At 37.3% G+C, this 12,971-nt stretch overlaps 1 pseudogene across 1 annotated transcript; it reads left to right on the plus strand.

Annotated features, from left to right (window-relative positions):
* Window positions 1–8,818: 8,818 nt before the first annotated feature.
* On the plus strand, window positions 8,819–9,575 carry LOC311618569 (large ribosomal subunit protein uL1-like; annotated as a pseudogene). The gene has a single exon. The product of its transcript is annotated as a large ribosomal subunit protein uL1-like (transcript).
* Window positions 9,576–12,971: the final 3,396 nt, after the last annotated feature.

Genomic DNA, 12,971 nt, shown 5'->3' on the forward strand with positions numbered 1-12,971 from the left:
GAATTATAGAAATAAAAAATAAATAAGGAGAAGAATACATAGGAAATTCAGTATACATCATGAGATGAGTTTAAATGATCAATTATAAAAAAATTTATCAAATGTAGAAATAAATATAATATCCCTCTAAAAGATACTCTCAGAGTAGATTAAAAAAGAATAGGCTACCACTAATCTATTGAGAAGAAAACTAACTCAAATTAGTAAATTGATGCTAAAAAAATAGGAATGACAAATAAATGGCAGGAAAAGGAAGACAAAAGAATAGACAAAATTGTGGTAATAAGTTGATCCACAACTTGCAATGGTGCAACACAATAGGTCATACTTACATATTATTTCTTAACCGGTAGATGTTGCTCTAAGAGAAAGAGAGAAGTCAAAGATGCCTGTCAGGTAACATTGCAGATAAAAAGTAACTAACAAAAGAAAAAAAAGATTGTTAGATAAAAAGCATATGAAGAGATAATGAAGGAAAATTATAAGCCAAAGAATGTGCTTAGTAGCTTGTCTTAAAAATAGAATTAAGGCTTTAAAAGAACAGGTGATCTAATCTGTTATACAGGTTTACAATGGAATTTAACAATAATTAAGTCTGCTACCTAGTCTGTAACTCTAGTTTATTGATTTGCAGTTCAATAAAATGCCTTTGTCTTTTAGATAATCTTCACAAAAGACAAAATCTTGACCTATAAGTGCAATTGTAAGAGAAAATATGAAAATGAATGTGTTTCTTTAAGTAAATTCTATACGGAGATTGATAATGTAATGGCAGATATACTTGAGGATTTTATATGTAAATTTTCAAAATGACTTCTCAAATGTGAACTTGAATCTCAACACCTAAGCAGATTACATTCTCACACCTTTCCAAGAGAGCATTTCGATTCAATTCAGAAATCTGTTTTTGCTGGAGCTGTGGGCGCAAATCAAAAATCCTCAGCTTATACAATTCTCCCCAAACAGCATAGCCTTAGGTTTTTTAAGCAGAATAATTTAGAGAGTTAACATTCATTTGTTTATTATGCATAAACCTTCCTAAGTCAAGCATTGTGCTTGCTTATTGGACACAAAAGTTCTAAAGTGTAGCTCTGGCTCTCAGGAAGGAACTCAGAGTGTACCTCTCAGAGACATAAGCAATCACAGTTCAGTGAAAAGTGGTCACTATGATATTTTTTAAGTTTGTTAAGTTTCTTCAGAAGTCTAGCCTAGTATGTAACAGCTAAATATATTTTCAAAGAAAAAGCTTTGGGTGGACATAAACTTATACTGTTAAAATTTTTAAATTATAACTTATAAAATCTGTGTTCTCTATGTGCAATCAAATTTGATTAGGTTTTCATACAAGATACACAAATTTGGATGGAGCCCACTCAATAACGTCTATTTTCCCTGTGTACTAAATTATTCAAAACATGTTTCATTCATTAAATTACTTGCACTCTGTTTAGACTAAGACATTTTTTATACCTTGATGCAAAGTTGGTCCAAGTCCACATGTGCACCAATTAAAGTTGCCACAAAAATCACAGAAAAAAATTATTCATCATGCCCTAAAACTAGGACATTTTTTTTACATCTTTGATTCTGCTTTTGTAATGTGCTTACAAAAGTGATAACCATCTGAGATTCAAAATATTCCCATTATTATAATACATAATGTCATATTAAAATAGCTTTTTTCACAATGTGGAAAAGATAAAAAAAAAACTTCATGTTTTATTCAATATATCAATATATTGATATATACAATATCATGGGGATATGGAAACACTGCTATTCATTCACTTAATAAAAATAAATTTCAGGATTTGAATATAATGGCACACAGATTTAAAAAAAAATGGTAAGAGCTCCACAGAAATATCTTGAAAAAGGAATGTAGTGGAAAGAACAGAATTAGGAATTAAGGTTACATTGTGTATAAAAAAATCATGGCAAACATAAAATTTCTCAAACATACACCCATTGCAAGAGAAAACTACAGACAAATTTTTTGGAAGATGTGCCAATGTGCACTGGATATCAAATAGTGATAGGCTGAGTGTCATTATATAATACTAGAGGCCCAGGCACAAAATCTATGTACTGCGGTGGGGGTCCCTCAGCCTGCCTGTGCCCTCTCATAGTCCAGGAGCCCTTGGGGGTTTTCCAACTGACAGCTTAGGCCCTCTCCCCGTGGAGGACATCCTTAGTGCTGCGGTGGAGGTGGGAGGGGCTCCCGCCACCGCTGCTGCACGCTCCAGCCATGAGCCCTGCTTCTGGCTGAGAGGAGCTCCCCCTGTGGGAGTGCACTGACCACCGGGGGCAGCTCCTGTTTTGGGTGTCTGCCCCTTCGTAGTCAGTATCCATCATTGCAACCAGTCATTCTGCTGTTTGGTCAATTTGCATATTAGCCTTTTATTAGATAGGATTAATGTATTTGTATTTACATTGAGTAAATATCCTAGTTTACATCTTATTTTCTTGGCATAATTTTAATAAATCCTCACTTTCAACCTCAAACTTGACCTGGAATGAACGGTAAAATATATTAATGTAATGCACTATTTTGCATGATATTGAAAGTTTTAGGGAAAAGATAAGCAGGTTTAGGGAGTTTTGGGAATAAAGAGGGTCCATGTGGAAGGAAGGCATAGGTGGGGGCTTGGAGCTGCCAAAAGGCATACATTCACAGAGGGGGGAGGGGGGGAAGAGGGGGGGGGGGAGAGGTGCCACAGGATAAGGGGAGAGGAAGACATCCATTCACAGAAGACAGGGGAAAGCCACAGGGTATGGGGAGAAAGAGGAAACAAACTCTCACGGAGGATAGAGAAATGCTGACAAATGGGAGAAAGAGGAAAACAGATTTCACAGGGGATAGAGAATTCTACCACTGAACGGGGAGAGGAAGAGGGGAGCACTACCTGGGGTTTGGGCTTTGAAGCTGATATTCTGCAAAGGGTGACCAATCAGAAGGGAACACCCCTGGGGACACCCTCCCTGGGGGATTCTTTATTGGCTTCCAATAACTTTCCACTTTTTTCATCTACCACCTTTTTTTCTGTGACTTCATGTTCAAATCCATCTGGACAAAAACCGGGAAAAGAAATCACTCTTGTATCCTGCCTAAGAAAACAACCCTAATCAATATTAGGAGAAAACAAAAAAGAAACCATGGTTTGCCTTGGTTTATTCTCTAATGAATCCTGTGAAGATTCTTTAGCGCACCAATGCCAATTACGTTTCACTTAATATATAAACTCCAAATAACTAATGGTGAATTAAAATAAACACTTTTTAAAAATTAAACTTTCTTAAATCCAAGTTATAAAAATAGGAAAATTTTAGTTAATAATAATAATAATAATAGTTTACTATGAGTTAAACTATATTGTTTTTAAAGTTATTTAAATAAATTTTACTTAAGTGTAACAGAAAGTGATACAGCTACTAAATATCAACAGTAAGATTTAAACCTAAAAATCTGATTCCAGGGACTGTATTAATAGTCACTATGTCAAAAATGCCAACTGACTATCTTTACAAATTATTTTTGTTATATAGAAAAAATAATGGTCCCCAAATATGTCTATAATAATCCCCATATTTACCTTACATGGCCAAAGGGAACATTGCAGATATGATTAATAAATAAGTTAAGTATGTTGAGATGGGAAGATTATGCTGAACTACATGGGTAAGCCTCCAGGAATCTCAGAATCCTTTTAAAATAGAAAGAGTAGCTTGAGAGACAGAGATAGAAATGCAACTACTAAAGCTAAGTTGATAAAGGAAGACAGAGAGAAAGACAGAGAGAATCTGAAATTAAATTTAGCAAACTGTTTTGCTGATAATTTTGTAGTGATAAAATTTTCAAAATATTTTTTTATAATTTTGGGGGCTACATTTTGGTAATTCAGAAATTCTATTTCATGAGCATTTATTTTTCAAATAAAACAAATTAGTTTTTAAAATGGAGAACTGTTTCTATTGGGTTCTTTATTCAGAGGATATGGTAATTAGAACTAACTGTAATTATTATTGAGAAGTATGATTGGATAATACTCAACCACACTAAAACTTCAACATTCTTGTGTTTATAACACTCTGGTTCTTTTTAGAAATATTTGCACTTTCCTTATTACAGGTTTCACAACTAATAAACAAACTAAAACTATCTTTTTTTTTTTTTCTCAGCTCCTAAAGTGTGATCATTAAGTCAATTTTATAAATTTATTTACAGCTTCAAAACATTCATACTCATTACTCCCAAATTTGCATTTCTACAAAACAGTTACAGATAGGCAGAAGGACTTATCTTATAAAAATGGCAATTTATCTCTGGATGTGTCACTAAAGAATATTATCAGAGTAGACATTAACTGTTTAAAAATGTTTATTATTATGATAATTTGAAATATAAATATGTGTTATATGTACCTGAATACACTTATTTAAATATATATAATATCAATATATACATATGAATGCACATCAAAATATTAAGGATGGTTATGTCATGTTCATATTCTCTATTGTCTAAATGTTTTTAAAAATATAGTTGCTTCCATTTTAAAGCTAGTATCCAAGTTTAGGATGTTTAATAAAGAGGTAATGCAGATACAGGACATTTTTCTTAGTACGTTTTAGATTGTAAGTTGTTTTTAGTGTGCATTTTTGTTGTAGTGCTGACAGTAACCTCTGTGGGAGGCCTTATTAATAGCATGAGGGATCTCCTGTTGCCTCAAGAATCATGTACTCTTTAGGGAAGCACCGTTTACAACCCTTGGCTTCTGGATCCTGCACATCTGGTGCCACATTCAGCAAAACTTCTGTAAACCATAGAGAATTTTCTCCAGCTTGGGGCTGAGGTCAAAGTTGGAGAGATTCCAATGATAATGAGCCACTTGCAAGGACCTGAAAGAGACATCCAGGAGCGGAGAGGGTATCCCTCCTCACCCCAGTAACCAGTCAGCAAGACAATGGGGATTTTAGTAATGTTCCCTCAAGGAACTGGATGTTGCCATCAGTCTGAGTGAATTTGAAATCAGGTCTAGGTTATATGAGATGTGAAATTCTATTTTTTTTTCTATTCAAAGTATTCATAATCTCAGTGGAAAGTGAGAATATACTGCCATGACTTTCTTCACAGGGATTCTGTGTAATTGTTATGCGAGGTACATGCTGACCGAGCTACTTATGACAAGGTGTTAAAAGGCTGTCATGACAATGGAGAAGTAGGGTTGAAGGAGAGTACATGGAATCCCTTGAGCTGAATAGTGTTTCCACTGAGAGTTGCACTTAGATCAGCCTACTTGTTGAGAAGAGCATCCTAGTACAGGCTACCCTGTTCTGACAAAGCTTCTTAAATGTGTCAACTAGCCCAAAATAGAGTAAGAAAAATTTTGTTTTTTTTGCATCAAAAGTATGACAAGTCAGACCTGGTAAATAAATCCAAAATTCAGCTAGTGAGATTCCATATCAACCTTACTGATATCAGCCAGAAATTTGGTTGCTAATCTAAAAACCAGCCCCGTGTAGGTGAACAACTCTGTACCAGGATTCATAGAATAAGAAAAGGGAAAAGCATAGTCATTCATCCAAAAGCTTCTCTTCTTTCTCCACTCTTATTTCTTAACTCTAAAATTTTTATTAAAAATAAAGTGAGCATAAACTGAGTATTAAGAAAAGTTGAGTATAATTTGAAGTCAGAGAGTGTGATACCTCCAACTTTGTTCATTTTTCTCAGGATTGCTTTGGCTATTTGGGATCTTCTATGGTTCCATACAAATCTGAAGATTATTTGTTTTACTTCTTTCTTATTTTATTTTATTTCTTAAAAAACTGCAGTAAGGATTTTGATGAGAATTGCATTAAGTTTCTGTATTGCTTTGGGCAATATGGCCATTTTATGTAAGCTATTTTTCCAATCTATGAACACAAATTATTTTCCCTTTCTTTATGTCTTCTTCAATTTCTTTCTTAAAAATATTTTTTTATTGCCGAGACCGGTTTGGCTCAATGGATAGAGCGTCGGCTTGGGGACTGAAGGGTCCCAGGTTCGATTCCGGTCAAGGGGCATGTACCTTGGTTGCAGGCACATCCCCAGTAGGGGGTGTGCAAGAGGCAGCTGATCGATGACTCTCATCGATGTTTCTAACTCTCTATCTCTCTCCCTTCCTCTCTGTACAAAATCAATAAAATATATTTAAAAAAAATAAAAACATATTTTTTATTGATTTCAGAGAAGAAGGGAGAGGGGAGAGAGATAGAAACATTAATGATAAGAGATAGGCATAGAGTCTGCAACTGGAGCATGTGCTCTGACCAGGAATTGAACTGTATAGGTTGACACTCAACCACTGAGCCATGCTTCTTCAATTTCTTTTAATAATGTCTTATAGTTTCTAGTGTACAGGCCCTTCACATCCTTTTTTAAGTTTATTTATAGGTATTTTATTTTTTGCAATTTCAAAAGGAATAAATGGGACTATATCAAGCTAAAAAGAGTCTGCACAGCAAAATACAATGTCAACAAAACAAAAAATCAGCCTGACCAGTGTTTCTCAGTGGTTAGAGTGTTGGCCTGCACACCAGAGCATCCCAGGTTTGATTCCTGATTAAGGGCACATACCTGCATTGCAGGTTTAATCCCTGGTCCCAGGAGGATGCATGGGGAGGCAATAGATTGATGTGCACCTCTCACATAGATTTTCTTTCTCTCCCTCTCTCTTCTCTCTCTCCCCCTACCTCCTCCCTTGCACTCTCTTTCTCTCTCTCTCTTAAAAAAAATATCAATGGAAAAATATATATCCTTGGGTAAGGATTAACAACAACAACAACAAAAAAGTCAACCAGCCAAATGGGAGAAGATATTTGCAAATGACAGCTCTGCAGAAGGGTTAATGTAAAAATATATAAAGAACTCAAACATAAAATCATATTAAGATATGGACAAAGGACCTGAATCAACACTTCTCCCAAGAAGACATACAAATAGCCAACAGATATATGAAAAGATACTCGTACTCAACTTCACTGGCTATTAGGAAAATGCAAATCAAAACTACAGTAAGATACCACCATTCAACCTATTAAAATCATTATCAATAAGAAAAATAATTATTGGAGAGGTTATGGAGAAAAAGGAACTTTCATTCACTGCTGGTGGGAATATAAACTGAGACAGCCACTATGGAAAAGAGTATGGAGGTTCCTCAAAATTTTCAGAATAGAGTTACTATATGACCCAGCAATCCTTCTTCTGGGTATCTGCCCTCCAAATCTGAAAACATTTATTCATCAATATATATTCAACCTATGTTTATTGCAGCATTATTCACACTGGCTAAGACAAGGAAACAATGGAGTTGTCCTTAAATAGATAATTGGATGAAGATGTGGTACATATTTACAACGGAATACTATTCAGCCATAAGAAAATATAAAACACTGCCATTTGTGACAATCTGGGTGGATCTTTAGAATAGCATGCTAAGCAAAATAAGTCCAATGGAAAAGTTAAGACCCTATGATTTCACTTATATGAGGAATATAAAACTAAAAGCAACAAATGAATAAACAAAAATTCCTATACATATGTAATTGTGTGGTGGTTACTGGAGGAAAAACAGGGTGAGAGGGATATAGTAAAAGATAAAGGATATTAAATATATGCTTGAAAGAATGAGCTTTTACTTTGAGTTGCAAATACATCATACAATACACAGATGATGTATCATAGAATTGTAAACTAGAAATCAATACAATTTGATTAATCTATGTTATCCCAATAAATTTAATAACATTTTAAAAAGATCCATTCCTAGTCTGTAAAATTTTTTTTAAAAAATATTACATATTTTGAAAGTATAAGAAAATATAAAGATTAATAAATATCCTAATCCTGTCCAGACACTTTTCTTTAAATTTGAACCAACAGTAACTTGCACTTTAATGGGACCTTTAACATATGCTTTCAGAAGATAAAATATAGAATTTGAGAGATTATAAAGCACAGTTACAAAACCTACCACACCAAGACCATGATCGGGATACCTGAGGTCATTTGACTTGATCCTCCAGAGATTGCATGGGAAAATCAACTTAAGCTAAGGTGTTGACTCAAAAGTAGCATAAATATTTAGACAGTTCAGATACTCCTTCCAGGAGAACCACAAGAATCTAGGCTAATACTACCAAGTTAATGAATTAATGCTTGCCTAATTTGCAGTATAGGCCCAGGCTGTCTTATCAGCAAAATTCCCATAGCGTGTCCCATATATTGAGAATCACACATTAGACTTTATTATTACCAACAAAAGTAGAGATGAAAACTCATGTCCCTCACAATTCTAGAAAGGCTGCCATATTGGCAACAGAGAGTAAAAAGAAATGTCATTAATTCTGCTGGGCTTTTAGTCAGTAACAAAGATACCATTTATCTAGAGCAAGCATGTCAAACTCAAAGTCTAACATGGGCCAAATAAACAAGGCATGTGGCCCACGGGATGCGAGTTTGACATGCTTGAAGAGGGTAAGGTCCTTCTGATCCAAAGGGCCATCTATAGAAGAAAACAAGTCCTACAAAACCTCAGTTAGACCCAAGATTATATCTATATCCACTCAGTGCTGATACTTCCTTTGGTGGGCACACAAGTTGGGTGGTAGGGAGTGTAGTCAAGTATAGATGTAAGTTTCCATCTCTTATGGAAAAGAATTGAACCTGTTATACATTTGGAATTAAAATTAAGCATAAAAAAGGAGGACAAGAAAGGTGCTTTTTAGCTTCCAAAAAATGTTGCAGTTTTTTCTGGTTTCTGTGGCGTGAGGAAACATGAGCAACAAAATCTCTTCCGACACCCTCTATGAGGCACTGCAGGAAGTCCTGCATGGTAACTAGGGCAAGTTTTTGGAGCTGCAGATCAGCTTGCAGGATTGTGACACTCAAAAGGACAAACACTTTTTGAGCACCATCTGGCTTAAATCTACAAATCTACTCCCTGCCCCAGGTTCTCCATATGTGTTCTGGGGGTTTCCAGCAGCACTGTGACCTGAGGCCACGGCCATGGATATCCTCCACATGCACAGCAGGTACTGAGGGAACTTAACAAGGATAAGAAACTGGTCAAGAACCTGGCCAAGAAATATGATGCCTTTTTGGCTTTAGAGTCTCTGATCAAGCAGATCCAAGGCATCCTGGACACAGGCCTGAATAAAGCTGGCAAATTCCCTTCCGTGCTGATCCACAAGGCGAGAGCGTGGTGGCCAAAGTCTCTGAAGTGAAATCCACAAGCAAGTTCCAGATGAAGACTGTGCCCTGTCTGGCAGTGTCTGCTGGCCACTTGAAGATGATAGATAATGAGCTTGTATACAACATCCACATAACTTTCAATTTCCTGGTGTCATTGCTCAAAAAGAACTGGCAGAATGTACGGGTTTTATACATCAAGAGCACAATTGGGCAAGCTCCAGTGCCTATGCTAAGGCACAAATTAATAAACCATGTTGCTGCTAAAAAAATTTTAAAAATTAGCAACCAAATAAAAGCATTCAAATTTCACACCCCTTACACTAGGGTAGAGTTGGAATAATTTGTGTAACTTACAAATAGATGAAAATAAATCCTATCAAAATCCTCTTCATAGATACTGGCATAGCTGAAAAATAGGACAGATTTTGTAGTTCTTTTGTCATAATACCATTAGTGCAATACTTTTCAGCATAAATCCACCAACCAATGGTAGAAATTATGAGTACCTGTACAGATTCACTACACTTTTCTTTAAATGAGACTGCTCTTTGTTTGAGAGTATGGGAGAGATAAAGAGATAAATTGGAGAGTATCAGCTAGAGTTTGAAAGTAAGTTATATATATACTAGGGGCCCAGTGCATGAAATTTGTGCACTGGGAAGGGGTCCCTCAGTCCACCCTGCCCCTTCTTACATACTGGGAGCCCTCAGGGGATGTCCTACTGATAGTTTAGGTCTGTTCCCCATTGGCAGAGGGCCTAAGTCACAGTCTGGCCTTCCTTTGTGGGAGGTAGCAAGCCTGATCAGGGGAAGGAACCAGCCCCATCACCCTGCTGCTGCAGCTGCCAAGTATTTTCATCAACACGACTACAGTCCCTTCACCATGAAGAAAATGACAGCTTTCTTTAGGCATTTTCAAGATGTGTCCTTCATAGGATATGACATTTCTTTATTTTTCTTTTTATCCTCACCTGAGGATATGTTTCCACTGATTTTTTTTTCCTTCTCTCCAATCCCAGGCTCGGCCCCTTCCCAAGCCTGAAGCCTCTGCCCCAGCCAGCTGGGAGTGACCTGGTGCCAAGGAGGTTTTCAGGACCCAAGTATAAATGTAAATTATCTGCCATCTTTTTTGGGGGTTAATTTGCATACTCACTCTGATTGGCTGTGGGTGTAGAGGAGGTACAATCAATTTACATGTTTCTCTACTATTAGGTAAGATCTTATCACTATATATTCAGTCATTACTATCTTGGTGGTCTGGTGGCCTCATCATAGAGCTAAAACCATGATTAGTGAAGATCCATGAGTCTATTTTCAGTAAGATGGCATATCCAAGAACCGGATCTGGATTTCAGCCCAACATGAAGAATATCCAGTGCTATGTAAAATCAGAACCTTATTGACATTATGGAAAGTTGATATAGCATTGTACTAGATATTCCATTGAAAGTGGGTTTTCTCAGTGAATTATGCTTTCTTACCAGGTGACAAGTTTCATAGGCAAGATTCTTTGGTACCAGTAGTTTAGATAATTTGTGAATGATACTTTTTCTGTGACTTATGAGGGTGTTGCCACCTCTTCTTGAAATTGACTAAGGAACTGAGTTGGCCGCTAGTAGGATGTGCCATTTTCACTTCACAATAGAAGACATTAAAGCATCAGGGCTTTGCATTTCCTCCTGATTCGAGGTCCTGCCATCTTTAATCACTGTTATGTGAGCAATTTCCTCAGTGGGAGTCACAATCATAATGTCCTCAATGCAAGGGGACATTTCAATACCTACCAGCGGGTCATAGTGTGTTAAAGCATGTCTGACCCACTGGTAAAATATTGCAGAATAATTCAAATAGCTCTGTGAAAAGAGTGAAAAAAGGCCTTACTACATGGAAGCCAATTGATCCTGATCTTTTTCTGGAAGAACACACACAAAAATGTTGGCAATTCTAAGGCTTCATACCAGGTACCATAATGGCAGCAGTTTGTTCAGTCCCGGTGATGACATCAGCCTTGGCTGTGCAGTAGTTCTTTTCCTGTTTCAACTTTGATATTACACAGAAGGGGTTCAAGGATAAGTGATGTCCACTGTCAGTGGAATAGTTTCACACAGGGTCCCTGCCTTTATTACATATTTTCTGAGAAGACCATATTTTCTGAGTTCTTTTTCTCCTCTTTATGTAAGTATAGCGGGTACCTGGCAATGCACTGCTAATATAATTATGGAATCTGCCAGCAGGAGTTATCAGATTGTGTCCAACTAGCAGTCTGCATGTTTGCGCTGGGCCTACATAACCAAAATGTTTATATCAAATACAGTACTTATCAAATGATCGTCAATCACAAGCCATTCAAAGAATCCAGAACCCGCCAAATAATTGGAGTCACTATCTCTTGGCCAAAAATAATGCCATTTCAAAATGCTGAAAGGGGAATTTGCTTATGAAGGTACTACCAAGCCCTAGAAATAACAGATATCTGAGCTTCCTTAGAAGAAAGCCCAGAATTGCCTGGCAAACCCATCCCTGATTTTTTTTGTTTGTTTTGTGTGTTTCTGGTGTACATAAGATGGAGACCATAGTAAGCAATCTAGATCAGGGTAACAGGGAAACAGACTTTCTCTCTAATCTTCATTTTACTTAAATGGATTCATTGCCATGCATGAAAATATTCTATACCCAGAACAAAGGCACAGTGGGGTCCACTCAGCTTTTCTTTCTGAAAGGATAGCCCAGGTGGCAATTCCAGGGTGCCCACTGCCCTGAGGCCTAGAGTAGAGGTTTCTCTTTCTCTTCTTAGAATTTAGAACTTTTCAGAGTGATGAGAAGAATGCAGCAGATGAAGATTTAAGCAAGCATACCTCCCTGGATGGCCCTCTGAACTAGGTTTCTGTTACTGCCCTAAGAAATCACTACCAGCTTAGTGTCTTTAAACAGCATTCATTCATTCATTCATCATCTCCTAGCTTTTGTGAGTCAGAAGGCCAGACACAGAGTGGTTCACCTCGTTCCATGGCTTTGGGTCTTACAAGATCCGAAAGTGTCCAGAGGGCTGCAGCTTCCAGGATTTCAGGTTAATTGATGGATTCAGTCCTGGTGTTTTTGCTGGCAGCTTGTGCATGAATGTTCCTAGTGGTGTTAACACCGTGTGGGCAGATCCACCCATCGCTTAAGAATTACTTTGGTCCCTACACACCTTCTCTTTCATCTAGGCCAGGGTAGTTCAATTTAGCCAAATGACCTGCCTTAGCCCAAGGCAGTGGGTAGGCCTAGAGGAGCCCGATATAAAAACATTTCCACTCTAAAAAGCTGTGATACTGAGGCTGTCGCACAGAACTCCCTCTGGTGATGCGTTCTCATTGTAAGCACATGTGCAGAAAATTAAGCTATTTCCTTTTACTTCCAAATCCACTCTTTTAAATGCTCCTTTGTGAAACCGAACAGGAACTCTCCAGACAGATTGTATTGATTGATTGATGGCTCTCTGTCAGGATTTGAAGTAGCAGCACCAGACAGTGACTGGTAGAGAGGAGGAAGTAAAAGGGAGGTCTCCTCTTTTTTAGTTTTGTGTTTCTGTCAGTGTTGCCATAGCAATAACCGTCCACCTTAGGAGTAGCATTTGATTCCAAGCTCCAGCTTCCTGCATCCCTTCCAGAACCATCCTCATCACCTCCCTTCAGAGGTGCCAGCTAGTGTCCTCTCATCAACAGTCTGGGTGCCAGACATAGGACCACAGGCCCCTT

Source organism: Pipistrellus hanaki (genome assembly GCF_964339955.1).
Source record: "Pipistrellus hanaki genome assembly, chromosome: 3".
Taxonomy (NCBI): Eukaryota; Metazoa; Chordata; class Mammalia; order Chiroptera; family Vespertilionidae; genus Pipistrellus; species Pipistrellus hanaki.